General features: G+C 41.4%; 1 protein-coding gene across 16 annotated transcripts in view; it reads right to left on the bottom strand.

Moving 5' to 3' along the window:
- The window catches only part of ATXN2 (ataxin 2), a 98,014-nt gene that overhangs the window by 74,482 nt on the left and 4,662 nt on the right, over nt 1-18,870 (bottom strand). The window lies entirely within an intron of this gene.

The raw sequence follows: 18,870 nt of genomic DNA on the forward strand, positions 1-18,870 counted from the left end.
AAGGGTTATCTCATCTTAGTGGTTGCTGAGATGCCATCGTTAAAAGACTTAAGCAAATGCCTCTAATTAAGTGCCCTTAAACTCACAAAGCTACTTAAGAGTTTAAAACATAAAACTCTTTTATAGTAGTCACACTATTTTTATTGATTATTACATTTCTACCTTTGACTAATAAAGAGCAATTGTTTTGACAATCCAATTTACTCAGATCAAATAGTTCAACAGGGAAAATAATAAAAGACTCAAAGTTGTATAAAGTGGTACAAAGTGTAGAAACCACTGACTTCTCCTGATATACCAGGTGGTTGGGCACCCAAGGTGGAATGTTAGCATATCACAGCAGCATTCTCTGAAACTGATAAAATGCCAAATGCATCCTTGTTTTTTTTTCTCTTTTTGGATCTACTCAGATTATGCTTTACTTTTATTTCTCTTTAGTATTCTGAAATAGGTATCCTAATATTTCATTTAGTTACAAAAAATTGAATCTCAAAGAAAAGCCAAGACCACATTCTAGTCCTAAATATATTTATGATTAGATTGATCAGATTTAAAAAACTATACCCTGGTTTCTAAGCTTTTAATAGTTATTAATTAGGTTAAAGTGTGATTCAATATGCCAAATTCACACAAAGAAAGTTACAAAAATAATAGTGTATACTGCTTCAAAATAATACAGGAGGTGCCCAGATGGTGTGGTTCAGTGGTTGAGCATCGACCCATGAACCAGGAAGTCTCAGTTCAATTCCCGGTAAGGGAACAAGCCCAAGTTGTGGGCTTGATCCCCAGTGGGGGATGTCCAGGAGGCAGCCGATAGATGCTTCTCTCTTCTATCCATTTCCCTTCTTCTCTCTAAAAATCAATAAAAACATATTTAAAAAAGAGGTACTTCAGATTCAAAGATACAAATATATTAAAAGTATAAGGATGGAAAAGGCTATCGTGCAAACAAAAAACAGCACATACAAGAAAGCTGGAATGACTGTACTACCAGACAAAACAGACTTTAAAACAAAAATGTTAATGAAGATAAAAAGGGGTATTTTAGCCGAAACCGGTTTGGCTCAGTGGATAGAGCATCGGCCTGATGTGCAGGAGGCAGCTGATCGATGTTTCTCTCTCATCAATGTTTCTAACTCTCTATCTCTCTCCCTTCCTCTCTATAAAAAATCAACAAAATACATATTAAAAAAAGGGGGGGGTATTTTATAATGATAAAAGGGTCAATCCATCTAGAAGAAAGGCTTTCTACTTGGACCTTCTGTACCTTTCACATAGCTCCCAGGCTATGGAAGGTGTACTCCGCTCATAATCGTGTGTGCCACCCCAGCCAGAGCCCTGCCCCTAGACCTAGGGCAGCAGTCACCAACTGGTGATCTGTGAGATCCAAAGGGTTGGCAACCGCTGACCTAGAGAGATCATCTTAAGCTCCATCTCCTAATCATACTACCGGCCTGACAACTGAATTCCAACTAATAAACGTATTAGGAATGATGGAATTAGAGGGTTACCATTTGGTAACCACCATAATAAATTTTTCAGGCAAAAAAATCACCAATGGATGCTAAATCTGGTAAAGTAGTCACAAAATAACTCCCCACAAGACTCTGATTAATGACAAAGTGAAAAATAACTTCACAGTGAAGGAACCTAGCAGACACCACCCTAATCAAGTGATCCGAGTTAACAGCACCAGCAATGGGACAAACGGACCCCATGCCCCTGATATCATACAATAAGAATACTCGGCACTAGCTGGCTTGGCTCAGTGGATAGAGCATCAGCCTGCAGACTTAGGGGTCACAGGTTTGATTCAGGTCAAGGGCATATGCCTGGGTTGCGGGCTCAATCCCCACTGGGTGGTGTGCAGGAGGCAGCTGATCAATGATTTTCTCTCATCATTGATGTTTTTCTCTCTCTCTCCCTCTCCCTTCCTCTCTGAAATAAATAAAAATATATATTTTTTTGGAGTCCAATACGGATACTGTTAGGTCCCGGAGACACAGAGCAAGGGAAGGGTGTCTCCCCCTCCTTCCCTCAGCCCGAGCCATGGCCAAGGCGGCCAGGCTGAGTGAGACCAGCACTGCGACAACAGTTACCGTGACAACCGAGCCCAAGAACTGGAGCCTGACCATCAAACTGCGGAAACGGAAGCCAGAGGAAAAGGTGGAATGGACGAGTAACACTATGGACAACGAACACATGGGGCACCGCTCATCAAAATGCTGCTGTATTTATAAGAAACTTCGGGCCTTTGGTGAGAGCGCTGTGGTCACACACCCTGTTTACGGGGCCACCGCAAAGGACGGCGCCGTGGAACCCCCGGACCAAGCCCCACCACCCTGCCCTAGACCCCTCCAGGGCCAATGCAGCACTAAAGTCCTCTCTCCCTCACCAAAAAAAAAAAAAAAATATATATATATATATATACACACATATACACATATATATATATATACACACACATATATATATATATATATATTTTAAAGAATACTCATCACTTCTGTACTATTCCTGTCAAAATGTATAATCTGAATCTAATCATGAGGGAACATCAGACAAGCCCTAGTTTAGGGACATTCTACAAAATAACTAACATCTTCAAAAGTGTCAAGTCATGCCCTAACCGGTCTGGCTCAGTGGATGGAGTGTCAGCCTGCAGACTGAAGGGTCCCAGGTTCAATTTCGGTCAAGGGCATGTACCTTGGTTACGGGCACATTCCCAGTAGGGAGTGCGCAGGAGGCAGCTGATAGATGTTTCTCATTGATGTTTCTAACTCTATATCCCTCTCCCTTCCACTGTAAAAAATACATATATATATATATTTTTTAAAGTGTCCAGTCATGAAAGGTGAAGAAAAACTAAGGAACTACTTCAGATTAAAGGAAGCCACAAAGACATGACACCTGAATGAAACATGCAATCCTGGAATGGTTCTTGCAATCCTGGAATGGTTCTTGGACCACAGATTAAACAACTGGTAAAGTCTGAATAAGGCCCATAGATAACAGTGTGACATAATATTAATTACCTGTGGTCTTGTAACAGAACGTCCTTGTTATTAGGAAATACTAGAGGCCTAGTGTATGAAATTTGTGCACTCAGTGGGTCCCTCAGCCTGCCCTGTGCCCTCTTGCAGTCAGGGAGCCCTTGGGGGATGTCTGACTGACTGCTTAGGCCCACTCCCTACAGGGAGTGCATGGGTAGGGTCCCTAGGCCTGGCCGCAATCAGGGTTGATCGGGACCTTCCAGCTGCCAGCTGGGGCCTTCCTTCCCCAGCTGCTGGACGGGGCCTCCCTTCATTCCACACTGCTCCCTGGTGGTCAGTGCACGTGATAGCGAGCGATAGAACTCCACGTCTCCCAGTAGAACTCCCGAGGGGACACTTTGTGTATTAGCCTTTTATATATATAGAGACACTTACTAAGTATTTAATAAGTCAATGAGCCCAAAGAGAAAGAAAAAAATGGAAATGCAAACTTTCAAAGTAATCATTCTCTAAAACAAGAGTCAGCAAGCTACAGCCAACAACCTGTTTTTGTCTGGCCTTTGCGGTTAAGCATGTTTTTTAAGTTCTTAAAAGGTTTTTTTAAAAAAAGAAAAGCCAGGAAGAATATGCAACAGAGAAGTTATATGGCCCAAAAAGCCTAAAATACTTACTGAGTCATTACAAGAAAAGCCTGTACTAAAAAAAACGGCGCTGCGATGTCAATAACTGCCATTTAACCCTTTGAGTGCCAACCAATATCCTAGGAACTATGCTAAAATTGCCAAGGCATTTTTGCTGATTTTACAGTTTAAGAAAAAAATTATGAATCGCAAGTTACATATTCAAAAACTTAAGGAAACATTTACATTTGTTTTCATCTTTGACATATATTGTTTGCTGATTGTATTATAAAATACTAGAAAAAAAATTTGAACAAAACATGTTAAAATAGAGGGACACCCTTCTCCAATATCTTCCACAAAATCATCATCTTCACAGCAAGAACTGACATATTTAGCAGTATCATCATCACTAATAAAAGCAGACTTAGAACTGGACACCATTTCGAAGCTTTAGGGCTAAAAAATCTGAGTAAACTTCATAAAATCGTATTACCTGTAAAAAATTAGGCAGATAAATGCCAGTGGTCAATTTTAGAACTACAAACATTCGGCACCATAAGTAATCTGCACTTAGGTGCCATCTGTCAATAAAGAGTGAACTACTAGCATCTAATAGTGACACTGCAAGAGGAGCGTGATAACGCTCCCGGCACTTTTGGCAAAAGACAGGAGGAGCACGATCGCGCTCCCCGGCACTAAAAGGGTTAAAAACAAAGTTTATTGCTGTTTTATATGAACCAGTACTTCTACAAGAATCTTCAACAGTATTACTTTTCATAAAAGTTTAACCTGTACATAAGAAATGTCATGAAGCCCTGACTAGTTTGGCTCACTGGATAGAGCGTCGGCCTGGGGACTGAAGGGTCCCAGGTTCGATTCCGGTCAAGGGCATGTACCTTAGTTGCAGGCACATCCCCAGTGGGGGGTGTGCAGGAGGCAACTGATCGATGCTTCTCTCTCATCGATGTTTCTGACTCACTATCCCTCTCCCTTCGTCTCTGTAAAAAATCAATAAAATATATTTAAAAAAAAAACACGAAATGTCATGAAAGTGCTCTTAGTCTCATTTAATCATTTTTAAGCTTTACAACAATATTCAATGAGGTTGATCCACCTATTGAAAAACATCAAGGTATGTATTTTAATAATATGCATTTGATGACAACACTATGAGCAAGTTCCATAAATGCAGGGACTTTGTACTGATCACTGAATTAAAAGCAACTAACATAAAATGAAGGGTTAACTGTAGATTAAAATAGACGTGAGACATATCGAACAACTTGTGAACCTCATGTGAATCCTGATTAGAAGAAATTGTAAAAGAAAAATAAACTGATGAGATAAACACTCAAAATGGTGCTTCTAGCTTGTGCAATAAAGGCAAAAAAAAGAAATAAAGGCTTCCCCTAGCCCAGTGGTCCGCAAACTGTGGTTCACGAGCCACATGCGGCTCTTTGGCCCCTTGAGTGTGGCTCTTCCACAAAATACCACGTGCGGGCGTGCACGTACAGTGCGACTGAAACTTCGTGGCCCATGCGATGTCAGTATTTTGTGGAAGAGCCACACTCAAGAGGCCAAAGAGCTGCATGTGGCTCGTGAGCCGCAGTTTGCCGAGCCGCAGTTTGCCAACCACTGCCCTAGCGGTTTTGCTTAGTGAATAGAGTGCTGGCCTGCAGACCAAAGGGTCCTGGGTTCAACTCCAGTGAAGGGCACATACCTTGGTTGCAGGCTCTTCCCCAGCCCGGGCCCTGGTCAGGGCTCGTGCAGAAGGCAGCCAATCAATGTCTTTCACATCAATATTTCTCTATCTTTCCCTTTCTTCTCCACTCTCCCCAAAAATAAATGGAAAAATATCCGCAGAAGAGGATTAACAAAAAAAAAAAAAAGAAAAGAAAAGAAATGAAATAAAGGCACAATGATTGGATAGGAAGAAAGAAAACTATCTTTAAAAGACCACATAACCCTGACCGGTTTGGCTCAGTGGAGAGGGTGTCGGCCTGCGGACTCAAGGGTCCCGGGTTCGATTCCGGTCAAGGGCATGTACCTTGGTTGTGGGCACATCCCCAGCAGGGGGTGTGCAGGAAGCAGCTGATCGATGTTTCTCATCGATGTTTCTTTTTTTTTTTCTTTTTTTATATTTTATTGATTTTTTACAGAGAGGAAGGGAGGGGGATAAAGAGTTAGAAACATTGATAAGAGAGAAACATCCGATCAGCTGCCTCCTGCACACACCCTACTGGGGATGTGCCCGCAACCAAGGTACATGCCCTTGACCAGAATCGAACCTGGGACCCTTTAGTCCACAGGCCGACGCGCTATCCACTGAGCCAAACCGGTTAGGACTCTCATCGATGTTTCTAACTCTCTGTCCCTCTCCCTTCCTCTCTGTAAAAAATCAATAAAATATTTCTAAAAAATTAAAATAAAAGACCACATAATTGCCTGGCCAGCATGGCTCAGTGGTTGAGCACTGACCTATGAACCAGGAGGTCGTTGTCGAGGCACATGCTAAGGTTGCAGGCTCAATCCCCAGTAGGGGGCATGCAAGAAGCACCCTATCAATGATTCTCTCTCATCATTGACGTTTCTATATTTCTCCCTTCCTCCATACAATCAATAAATACACTTTTTTAAAAAGACCACATAATCTTTTATGCAGAAAATCCCAAGTGAATCTGCAAAAAAGCTACTACAAATAAGAGCTTAGCAAGGCTAACTCAATATGGATTAATGGCCTAATGATCATAAAAGGTTTAAATAAAACTTTAAAAAAAAACATGGGCCGAAACCGGTTTGGCTCAGTGGATAGAGCGTCGGCCTGCGGACTGAAAGGTCCCAGGTTCGATTCCGGTCAAGGGCATGTACCTGGGTTGCGGGCACATCCCCGGTGGGGGATGTGCAGGAGGCGGCTGGTCGATGTTTCTCTCTCATCGATGTTTCTGACTCTCTATCTCTCTCTCTTCCTCTCTGTAAAAAATCAATAAAATATATTAAAAAAAAAACAAAAAAAAACAAAAAAACATGGGAGAAGATCTTTATGACCTTGGATTAGACAAAGATTTCAGATAGAACAGAAAAAATACAAACAATAAAACAAAAAAAACTGATAAATGAGGCTTCATCAAATTTTTAGTCTATTCTTTTTTCCAAAAAAAAATATGTATTTTTATTGATTTCAGAGAAGGGGGAGAGAGAGAGAGAGAGAGAGAGAGAAACATCATGATGAGATAGAGTCATTTATAGGATGCCTCCTGCCACCCCTTACTGGGGATGAAGCCTGAAACCCAAGCATGTGCCCTGACTGGGAATTGAACCAGTGACCTCTTGGTTCCTGGGTAGATGCTCAACCACTGAGCCACATCAGCTGGGCTTAAGTAGTCTATTCTTTGAAAGATGCTATTAAAATGAAAAGTCAATCCATAGACAAGGAAATGTTTACAAAATATACAATAATGGGCTTATACCCAGAATATATGAAGAACTCATATAACTTAATAAAATGAAGATTAATAAAACAGTAAGTGTGGCCCTAGCCTATTTGGGTCAGTGGATAGAGCGTCGGCCTGCAGACTGAAAGGTCCCAGGCTCGATTCCGGTCAAGGGCACATGCCTGGGTTGTGGGCTTGATTCCCAGTAGTGGGGTATGTAGGAGGCAGCTGATCATCAATGTTTCTATCTCTCTCTCCCCCTCTCCCTTCCTCTCTGAAATCAATAAAAATATGTTATAAAAAAATAAGTGTGCAAAAGACTTACACACTCATTTAACCAAGTAAGATTTAGTGGGTAAAATTAAAGACTCTCAGTACAACTACTTGTGAGGATGCTGAGCAACTGAAACTCTCATAAACTGCTGGTGGGACGGGAAAATGATAGTCACTTGGAAAAGTTGGGCAGGGGTTCTTACAAAGTAAAACATACTTAGACAACCTAGCAATCCCACTCCTAGGTAATTATTCAAGAGCAATGAATGTGAATGTTCCAAGTTGGTTTATTCATAATAGCCAAACACGGAAAGCAGCCCAAATGTCCAATATCTAGTAAATAAATAAGCAAGTTGTAATAATACAGTGGGCCCTCTGTATCAGTGAATTCTGAGGGTTCTTGGGGGGAATCATGCAATTTCTATTGGTACTGTCACCATACAAAATAATTAATTATAGAACTTATTACTTCATTTTTCACCATTTTGCTCATTTACCACCTATTTTTCAAAACATTTGACCTACACATCATTCATTCATTTCTACAACTATTTCAACATGCCGATCAATGATTGTCTCTCATTGATGTTTCTGTATCTTTCTCCCTTCCTCTCTAAAATCAATGAAAATATTTTTAAAAAACAACCAAAAAACCAAAGTGGCAATGGGAGTGGGTCATGACAACCCAAACATAGAGGTTTTTCTGTGTTTTGTTTTGTCTTTGTTTTAGCAAGACTGTAGAGTTAGCCAGACCTTTTTTGGCAAACAGAAGTGGGGTGGCAATTCTAAATTTACACAGAACTACCAGATTAATCCCATCACATAATCATCTAGAATCCATGTTTCAAAACTATCCCAACAAGAAATAATTTCAGTTGTCTGCAAACTGCATTGGTTCAAATTCTGGCCCTATCACTTCCAAGCTCTGTGACATTAACCTCACAACTTCAGCCCTTTGTGTCTCAATTTCAACATCTATAAAATGGTGATTAAAGAACAATGTCTGGTACATTACTGGGTACCTAATAATGGTTAGGTAACCCAATTATTTTCCTCATATTCCAGCACACACTACACTTGGGAGGGGGAGGACCCTTCACATGAAGTTTTACTTAGAAGGGATAGAGGCCACAAAGCCATGCATTATTAGTTACGCACTAGGCCAGTAGTTCTCAACCTTCTGGCCCTTTAAATACAGTTCCTCATGTTGTGACCCAACCATAAAATTATTTTCGTTGCTACTTCATAACTGTAATGTTGCTACTGTTTTGAATCGTCATGTAAATATCTGATATGCAGGATGGTCTTAGGCGACCCCTGTGAAACGGTCGTTCAACCGCCAAAGGGGTCGCGACCTACAGATTGAGAACCACTGTACTAGGCACACCGAACACTCCACAGGACCCCGATAAAAAAGGATCTTGGGGCTCAAGTACAATGCTCCCCAATAGAACTTTTGTAATGATTTTTTTTAAAAAGTTCTATATCCATGCTGCTCAATATGGTAGCCATTAGGCACATGAGTTGACCAAAATATGGCTAGCATGACTAAGAAACTAATCTTTTTTAACTTTAACTTAATTATAAATGTAAATAGCCATGTGTGGACAAGTAACCATCATATTGGACAGTGCAGTCCAGTCTGCTCAGCAAGCTTCTCCAGCAACAGGCACTGTCTACCTTCCATTCCATTCATCCCCTCTGGCTAAGGCACCAAGACTGCTTCCTTTAAGTGAACTCAAGTCTCTCACCCAATGGTGGTACCCATTGGTCATTAATCTTTCCTGGGCCTCAAAACAACTTTAACCCCCTTCAAAAGACTGACTAATTTCAGAGGGAAGGTGGGGGTGGGTGGGGAGTGGTTAACAGGGAAACTTATATGCATATATGCATAGCCCGCCCATGGACATAGACAACAGTGTGGTGAAGGCCTGGAAGGGGCGGGTACAGGGTAGAGGGCGTCAATGGGAAAAACAACAAAGGGAACATCTGTAATGGAGAAGAGGAAAGTGTAGGTGAAACAGGATGAGCCATTTCCTGATAATTACTGAAACTGATAAGATACACAAGGCTCATTAAACTGTTCTATTTTTTTATATGTTGACATTTTCTACTAAAAACTTAGTATTAATTTCAAGCTCACTTCATTTATTCTCTAACTCCAAGAGCCTTCAATTCTTCTACCACACTGTGAACCAAGTTTTTATTTTTATTTTAATGTTTGGGTGGGGGTTTTTTTGCTTTTAATGGGGTCATATCATGTGTATGGTGGTGTCTACATGATTATGTTTGTCAAAACTCAAGAAACCATACACAAAAAGGGTGAACTTTATGTAAAGTACTAGTGGTCCAGTGCACAAAATTCATGCGGGGAGGGGGGGGGTGTCCTTCAGCCGGCCTGCACCCTCTCCCATCTGAGATCCCTCAGGGGATGTCCGACTGCCGGTTTAGGCCTGATCCCACAGTCAAACATCCCTCTCACAATCTGGGACTGCTGGTTCCTAACTGCTCACCTGCCTGCAGGCCTGATCACACCTAACCACTCTGCCTGCCAGCGTGCTTGCCCCCAACTCCCCCCCCCCGCCAGCCTGCTCGCCCCCAACTGTCCTCCCACCGCTGGCCTGATCGCCCCTAATTGCCTCTACCTCGGCCCTGCCACCATGGCTTTGTCCGAAAGAACATCCGGAAGGTCTCCCAGTCTAATTAGCACATTACCCTTTTATTAATATAGACTAGAGGCCCAGTGCACAAAAAGTTGTGCACTCTGGGGGGGGGGGGGGTCCCTCAGCCTGGCCTGTGCCCTCTCGCAGTCTGGGACCCCTCGGGAGATAACGAACTGCTGGCTTAGGCCTGCTCCCGGGTGGCAGAGGGCAGGCCCAATCCCTAGGTGCAGCCCCTGGTCGGACTCAGAGCAGGGCCGATTGGGGAGTTGGGGCGCTGCCCCGTCATGCACAGAGCAGGGCGGATTGGGAGGTTGCGATGCCACCCTCAGTCATGCTCAGGGTAGGGCCGATTGGGGGGTTGGGGCACCGCCCCGTCACACTCAAGGCAGGGTCAATGGGGAGGTTGCAGTGCCACCCCCTGTCACGCACAGAGCAGGGCCCATCAGGGGTTTTGGGGAGCTCCCCCCTGTCACGCACAGAGCAGGGCCCATCAGGGGGTTGAGGAGCTCCCCCCGTCACTCACAGAGTAGGGCCGATAGGGGAGTTGGGGCACCGCCCCCCGTCACAGACAGAGCAGGGTGGATCAGGGGGTTGGGGCACCGCCACTCTCACACTCAGGGCAGGCCGATGGGGAGGTTATGGCTCTACCCTGTCACACACAGAGCAGGGCCTGTGGGGGGGGCGGGGTTGGGGCACCGCACCGTCACACACAGAGCAGGGCCGATCAGGGGGTTGGGGCGCCGCACCCTGTCACACACAAAGCCACAGGGCGATCAGGGGGTTGGGGAGCTCCCTTGTATCAGGCACAGAGCAGGGCTGATCAGGAGGTTGGGGCGCCTTCCCTTGTCACGAACAGAGCAGGGCGGATAGGGAGGTTGTGGCCCCACCCCCTGTCACACACAGAGCCGCAGGGCGATCAGGGCGTTTCGGCACTGCTCCGTCACGCTGATCCCGGTGCCAGGAGGCCTCTCGGCTCTGCTGATCCTGGTGCTGGGAGGCATATTACCCTTTTACTATATAGGATAGAGGCCTGGTGCATGGGTGGGGCTGGCTGGTTTGCCCTGAAGGGTGTCCTGGATCAGGGTGGGGGTCCCCACTGGGGTGCCTTGGCCAGCCTGGGTGAGGGGATGATGGCTGTTTGCAGCTGGTCACACACCCTACAGGGCGGGGGTCCCCACTGGGGTGCCTGGCCAGCCTGGATGAGGGGATGATGGCTGTTTGCAGCTGGTCACACACCCTTCAGGGTGGGGGTCCCCACTGGGGTGCCTGGCCAGTCTGGGTGAGGGGCTAAGGGCTGTTTTCAGGCTGTTGGGTGACTGAAGCTCCCAACTGCTCCTTTTTTTCTTTTTTTTTAATTCTGGGCCAGCTTTAGGTCTGGCTCCAGCTCTTAAGCCTCAGCTGCTGAAAGCAGGTATCTGGTTTGTTTGGGTTCTATAATCGAAACAATGTATAACTCCAGCTCTGAGATCCCGCCTGGCTGAAAGCAGGTTTCTGGGGTTTTGTTTAGCTTCTATATTTGTTACATAGTTGCTTAGAGTTGCAACTCAGAGGCCTGCAGCGGCAGGCGGGGAACGTTGGAGTTCTCCGTCACTGAAGCAAGCAAGCCTCATGTTAGTTTCAAGATGCCTGGCTGCCGGCCGCCATCTTGGCTGGCAGTTAATTTGCATATTGCCCTGATTAGCCAATGGGAAGGGTAGCGGTCGTACGCCACTTACCATGTTTCTCTTTTATTAGATAGGATACCTCAGTACATCTAATTAAACAGCAATCTACCACAGTAAGAAATAACTGTCTAGTAATTTGAGCTAAATCACGTGCACTGAGGGATGAAAAATGTTAAGTCTCTTCTGTATATCCAATGTGTTCCTAAGCCCAGAATGAACAGGGGGAGGTTTTGAAGCTTGCAGACCCAACATATGAACATTCTATTGGGTATCTCTTCCCAAAAATAACCTTCTCTTAAAAATTCCCTCAGGTGTCACTGGAGAAGCCTTAGGCCAGGGTCCTCAAACTACGGCCCGCAGGCCACATGCAAATACAAATATTGTATTTGTTCCAGTTTTGTTTTTTTACTTCAAAATAAGATATGTGCAGTGTGCATAGGAATTTGTTCATAGTTTTTTTTTAAAACTATAGTCCGACCCTCCAACGGTCTGAGGGACAGTGAACTGGCCCGTTTAAAAAGTTTGAGGACCCCTGCCTTAGACCAATGGTTCTCAACCTTCCTAATGCCGCGACCCTTTAATACAGTTCCTCATGTTGTGGTGACCTCCAATTTCATTGTTACAAATTGAACATAATTAAAGCATAGTGATTAATCACAAAAACAATACGTAATTATATATGTGTTTTCCAATGGTCTTAGGCAACCTCTATGAAAGGGTCGTTCGATCCCCAAAGGGGTCGCAACCCACGAGTTGAGAACGGCTGCTTTAGGCCCTTTAATCAATGGCCTGGGAAACTAGCATTGTTTGTAGGTCTGACAAAGTTTCAGCAGTTGCACTTTAACTACTGTAGCTTTCTCCCAAACTTCTCTCATCTTTAGCTGCAAACTTCCAAGTTTTCCCCATTTCATTCATTAACCCTTTTCCATCCAATGTGGAGGCTGACTTGACAGACCAGGCGTTAGGAGCAGGTCCAACATCAGGCTGAGGTCGACACCACAAACCGGTTCAACATTCAATCCCATCAATTAATTTGGACCAGACTGTTTGAATTCCAAAAAATAAAATTGGACTGCAAAGGGTTAATTCTCTTTTATCTTTTGCTGATTATTACTGACTAAAGATGGCACTTTTTGATTAGTCCTTCAGAATAATTTATCCGTCCCAAGCCGCCATTTCCTAACTACTTATAATTTTTTTTAAATCTCTCATTTCTATCACAATTAAATGCTGACATTATCAATACTCAGTACTGCACTTTTTGAAAGTGATAGATTTGACAACAAACTAGGTTCAAACACAGTAAACACACAGAATTTAAAAATGACAGGAATGGCTGACTATGAAATGACCATAAACAAACGAACAAAAATATCACCTGCTGGTAAGGTTAACCCACTTTTGTTCTGGGGCATAGTGTAACTTTGCTCCTATCTCAGAGTTCATCCTAAGGAGAAAGTTTGTAAGTGGAGGAGCAGCAGAACTTAAACATAAGGTACTGTGCAATGAAAGCCAAAGCTATAAGAGGAGGAAGGAATCACATTTTCCTGGGGTAAATATAGTGAGACACTGTGCAAGAGAGAACCTGGGCTAAGCCTTTCAAGACTTATGCTTAAGAGGACAAGATGACTAGATTGGAAGAATCTGATTTATGCTGGAGAATAAATACATTGTGCAGCCTGTGGATGGACTTGACTATCAGGCTGAATAGTCTGGATTTGATTCAGCTAGTAATGAGAGCCACTCACAGTTTCTCAATAGAAAGACGACACGATGAAAGATGTTTGGGGAGATTATTATGGCTCTGAAGTGTGTACAAGTATCTGGCTAAGAAGTGACCAATCAGGAGGCTTGCTAAGTACAGTCAGCAAATACCTTCTGGTACCCACGACAGGAGGAAAAAAAAAAAAAAAATCACCCACGTTCTCTATTCACAACACTTCTCTAAAAGTTTATTTTGAATTCAAGTTCCTAACTTAAAAAAGACAAACACATTCTTCCACTTGAAGAGTGACGGAAACATATGTGACAAAAAATAAAACAGCAAAGTAGAGCCTTTGCTAATTGGAACTTTTAGAAAATGACTTTTTATGGATAGATCTTTTCTTAGATTACTGAATAAACATCAAATTTTGAAAACAAGTGAAATGTTACAGGTCCTAGCTGGGTTAGAGCATCGTCCCCATATGCCAAGGTTGTAAGCTGGAATCCCGGTCAGGGTACACATAAGAAGCAGCCAACAGCCCTGGCCCGTGTGGCTCATTTGAATGAGTGCCATTCCATGCACCGAGAGGTCTCGGGTTTGAGTACCAGTCTGATTCCTGGGCAGGGCACATACGGTTTTGGGCTCCATCCCCAATAGGGACCATGTAGGAGGCAGCTAATCAATGTTTCTCTACCTCCCTCTCTTTCTAAAGTCAATAAAAACATTAAAAACAAGAAGCAACCAATGAATGCATAAATAAGTAGAATAAATTGATGTTTCTCTCTCTCTCAAATCAATACTTTTTTAAATAAAATGTTAGGAAAAAGGGAACAAGATTCTAAAGTCAGCTGTGCAGCCAATGATAGAAATTTGACAAATAATCTCTGTGGCCTTAGTTTCCTCACCTGTCAAGAGAATGAAAACTAAAAATCACCAGAGCCACTTCTAACTCCAAATCTGTATGATTCTCAAATACTGAGGGTCTATGACATGCCAAGAGTGGAAAGTAATAAAAATGTGGTATCTCATTTTTAAGGAAGGTATTCTTTCCTCCTTTTAGTGGATACAGACACTGAGTCTCTGAGCGAGTGATTTATCCATTCATTCATTCATTCATTCATTCATTCATTCATTCATTCATTCAAACACGTGGCTCTCTTAGTGCCAAGCATGTTCGCGGAAATTGGGATACAGTAATGAACAAAATAAAGTTCTCACCCTCACAGAGTTGAATTTTAGTTACCAAAGGGTGAACTCCAATTCTAGCCTAGACTAGGGTTGCCAGATAAAATAAAGGATGCCCAATTAAATTCAAATTTCAGATAAATAATAATTTTGTTCCATATAATTTGGGACATATTTATACCAAAAAAATTAGTCATTGTTTACCAAAAGTTTAAGTTTAACTGGGCATTCTTTATTTTTATTTGCTAAATCTGGCAACTCTAGCAGAGACATAACTGCAAATCCCTTCCTCAATCCTGTTAGTACATCTAAGTATATCTACATAGTGACTGATTATACCAATGAAAAATTAGTCTACATTGCAACACAGTATGTGTATATATATACATATATGTACGTATATATATGTGTATATGTATGAAGTGAAACAGAAGTTTTTTAAAACAATTCTTAAGCCCTAACAATGCAACACATTTTAACAACTTCCATTCTTTTTCATTTTTCTAAAAATGCTGGTCATGACCCACTGCAGTGGTTTTACAATCTAAGGAGTCATGACCTGCAGTTTAAAAAAATGTCTTTGAGCCGAAACCGGTTTGGCTCAGTGGACAGAGCATTGGCCTGCGGACTGAAAGGTCCCAGGTTCGATTCCGGTCAAGGGCATGTACCTGGGTTGCGGGCACCTACCCAGTAGATGTGCAGGAGGCAGCTGATCGACGTTTCTCTCTCATCGATGTTTCTAACTCTCTATTTCTCTCCCTTCCTCTCTGTAAAAAATCAATAAAATATATTTTAAAAAAAATTTTAAAAATGTCTTTGATATGAAAAACAAGTTAACCTTGTCTTGAATCTCCCTCAAGAGCACAAGTAACTACACTGTGCTATAAAACAGTAATGCCTCTGGGGGGGTCTACTATGGCAGAGCTAAAAACTTAGTTAATCAGGATTGTATACAGTCATGCACCATACATTTCAGTCTACAATGGACCACATATATGATATGACAGTAGACCCATGAGATTATAATGGAGCTGAAAAATTCCTATCACTTAACAATGCTTTTATTCATGTGTTTGTGGTGATGCTGTTGTCAATAGACCTGCGGCGTAGCCAGGCATATGGAAGTATAGCATGTACAATCACAGTAGTAGGCTATACCGTTTAGATTTGTGTAGGTAAACTCGAACTTCGCCTACGGACACATTTCTCAGGGCGCATCCCCATCAATAAGCAGCTCACGACTACTATTTGAGCTCCTGGGCCCCTTTTTTTATAATTCTCCCAACTCTTAACTTTCTGTCATACCACTATTATTTCTAATTGCTGTCAATATGTTTGCCCCTAAACGTTTTACCTTTCTACTTGCTGGCAATCTGAAATAAAAAAAGCAAACTCTACAGAATCATGTGTTAAGTAAAATCATGTGTTAACTAAGTTTATTAATTTCAATAAACTCTGAAAGATTCCCTGAAGAGCTCTCCTTTCTGTAATCTGCAAAGGCCTTAACTCTTTTCTCTACCGGATTTTCATGTGTCTCAGGAATGAAAATAAGGAACTACACAAGGTCCATAAATGTTTCTGATCCCCAAAAGAAAAATGCATGATTTGGTTCAAAACCAGTCTTTTCTTTCTTTAAACTAAAACTATAATCAAGATTAATCTTGGCTATTTACAAAAATTGCTAAGAATATTTTTATTTTATTTTTTGCTAAGAATATTTTTAACCTATGATTTATAAAAAGCAATATGAACATAAACTGGTAATCACAAATACTGACAACATAGTTGAAAGAAATTCTCTCAAGGTAGTATTTACAAGAGGACAACATTCTAAAGTTGATACACTTGATAAAAAATAAGCCACACTCATTTATAATTACATTACAGACAAGCCTCATACCACAAACTGATTGGATTAACAAAGACTCCATTATAGAATGCTGTTTTATCCAGTTTCCAAAATGCAGTTAGCTATTCATCATGGCATGAAATTGATATTTTATAGCCACTTGACTCAACTTCAGGGCTTAAAGTATAAATTATCTACCTAAGAATGTTTTTTAATTTAAAGGGAATTCCATATTTCATATGCATACAACTGCAAATAATTTTCAGCAAATAAAATCTACAATTAGTAATAGTTGTGGCAAATTTTCATAAACCCAAATCCATAACAATACTACACCATTAAAAGTAACAAAACCAAGGAGTTAACATTAGAGTTCATACCACATATGTACAAAATCATGTATATGTGTATTTTAAAGATAAGAAACTAGACTTCCTATTTTAGGAAGCCAAACTCAAGGTTACAAAAAGATATCCTGAAGGGCAAGGACTATCTGTGGTTATATATTCTTTAAAATGCACATCGTGATCTTGTATGTCTTTGTCTGCATTTAAAGGGAGGGATGTCACACAAATATATTGCATTGAGTTAAGTCCCCTAACCTCTCAAAGCTTAGGATTTCCCCCTTCTATTGTAAATAAGACTTTCTGTTATCCTTCATGCTCAAATTCTAGTTTTAGGGGGGAAACAAATATTTAAAAAGATAATAAATACTGCTGAATCCAAAACAGTAAGCACCATATGATGCCATTCTATTTAACATATGTATGTATTGTTCACAAATATCTCAGTTGTAGGCTACGTTACCTTTACAGGAATCTGAGTTTTGTTTTTTGGTTCTCTGAATTCTTACTTTTCTACAGAGCATTTAAAACTGTTTTTCAGCCTTCCTGGTGTGGCTCAGTGGTTGAGCGTCAATCTATGAACCAGGAAGTCATGGTTCAATTCCCTGGTCGGGCCACATGCCCAGGTTGCAGGCTTGATCTCTAGTGGGGGTCATGTGGGAGGTAGTCAATCAATTATTCTCTCTCAGCATTGATGTTTCCCTCTCTCTCTCCCTCTCTGAAATCTATAAAAAGATTTATTTTTACAAAACTGTTTTTCAAATTATAGGAGACAAGACTTTCAATATAACTGACATAATACTTATACAAAGACTATCAATTTATTAATTTCAAGAATATATCTGTTCTGGACACTAGTTCACGTACATCTCTTTTCTCTATTACATTATAAGCAGTGTAAGATTAGGGACCACATTCTACACATATCCGAAAGCTCTAAATTTTATATATATGCTATATAAAATCTCTCAAAATGATGTTTTAAATGGAAGTAGTTTACAACACATCTGCCTACAAAATTGCAGCTCTAATTTGTTTGGCAATCACCTTTATGGAGAATTATACTGTTCTACGTAGAATGTTCCTCTTCAAAAGCAGGAGAAATTCTTTTTTAATAGAAAAATATACTTTAAAGAATATCAAGAACATTAAAATATAGCTCAATCTATTTCCAATCATAAGCAATGCTAGTAAAGGTTAAGGGTTCAAGCGACTACATTACAAATTCTAGATTTAGATGCTACAATCTCTCAAAAGCTTTATGCCAGCTTCATATTCATTTGATGAGTAAATTTTCTAATAAAAATATCCCTTTTTTAAATTTATTTTTTTGATTTTTTTACAGAGAGGAAGGGAGAGGGATAGAGAGTTAGAAACATTGATGAGAGAGAAATATCAATCAGCTGCCTCCTGCACACCCCCTACTGGGGATGTGCCCACAACCAAGGTACATGCCCTTGACTGGAATCGAACCTGGGGCCCTTAAGCCCGCAGGCTGGCGCTTTATCCACTGAACTAAACCAGTTAGGGCAAAAAAATATCCCTTTTTTTTGAAGTCTAACACCCGAGGCAAAAAAACAAAACAAAACAAAACAAAAAAACACCTCAAGAGGAAAAAGCATTCTATTTTTATTTTAGTAACACTCTTGCTAAAAAGACCACTGTACCAACCTCTTAAAATCGTGATATGGTAACAGTGATAGATGACCCATATAACCTTTGAAAAAAGAAAAAAGTAGCTTTACTTAAAAAGATACAGTAGCAGCCCTGGCCGGTTTGGCTCAGTGGATAGAGCATCGGCCTGCGGACTCAAGGGTCCCAGGTTCGATTCCGGTCAAGGGCATGTATCTTGGTTGCGGGCACATCCCCAGTGGGGAGTGTGCAGGAGGCGGCTGATCGATGTTTCTCTCTCATCGATGCTTCTAACTCTCTATTCCTCTCCCTTCCTCTCTGTAAAAAATCAATAAAATATATTTTTAAAAAAAAGATACAGTAGCAGATAGGCCCATTAATAATCTCTATTTACATCTCCACTGAAGTTGTCACAATCATTTGAAATAGCTACAAAAAGAGGGTTTTGTTCAAGCTCAACATTTTATATAGTATCAAAATACTATTACTATTCTAGCCAAAACAAAAA

This window comes from Myotis myotis, unplaced genomic scaffold (genome assembly GCF_014108235.1).
Source record: "Myotis myotis isolate mMyoMyo1 unplaced genomic scaffold, mMyoMyo1.p scaffold_m19_p_20, whole genome shotgun sequence".
NCBI classification, from domain to species: domain Eukaryota; kingdom Metazoa; phylum Chordata; class Mammalia; order Chiroptera; family Vespertilionidae; genus Myotis; species Myotis myotis.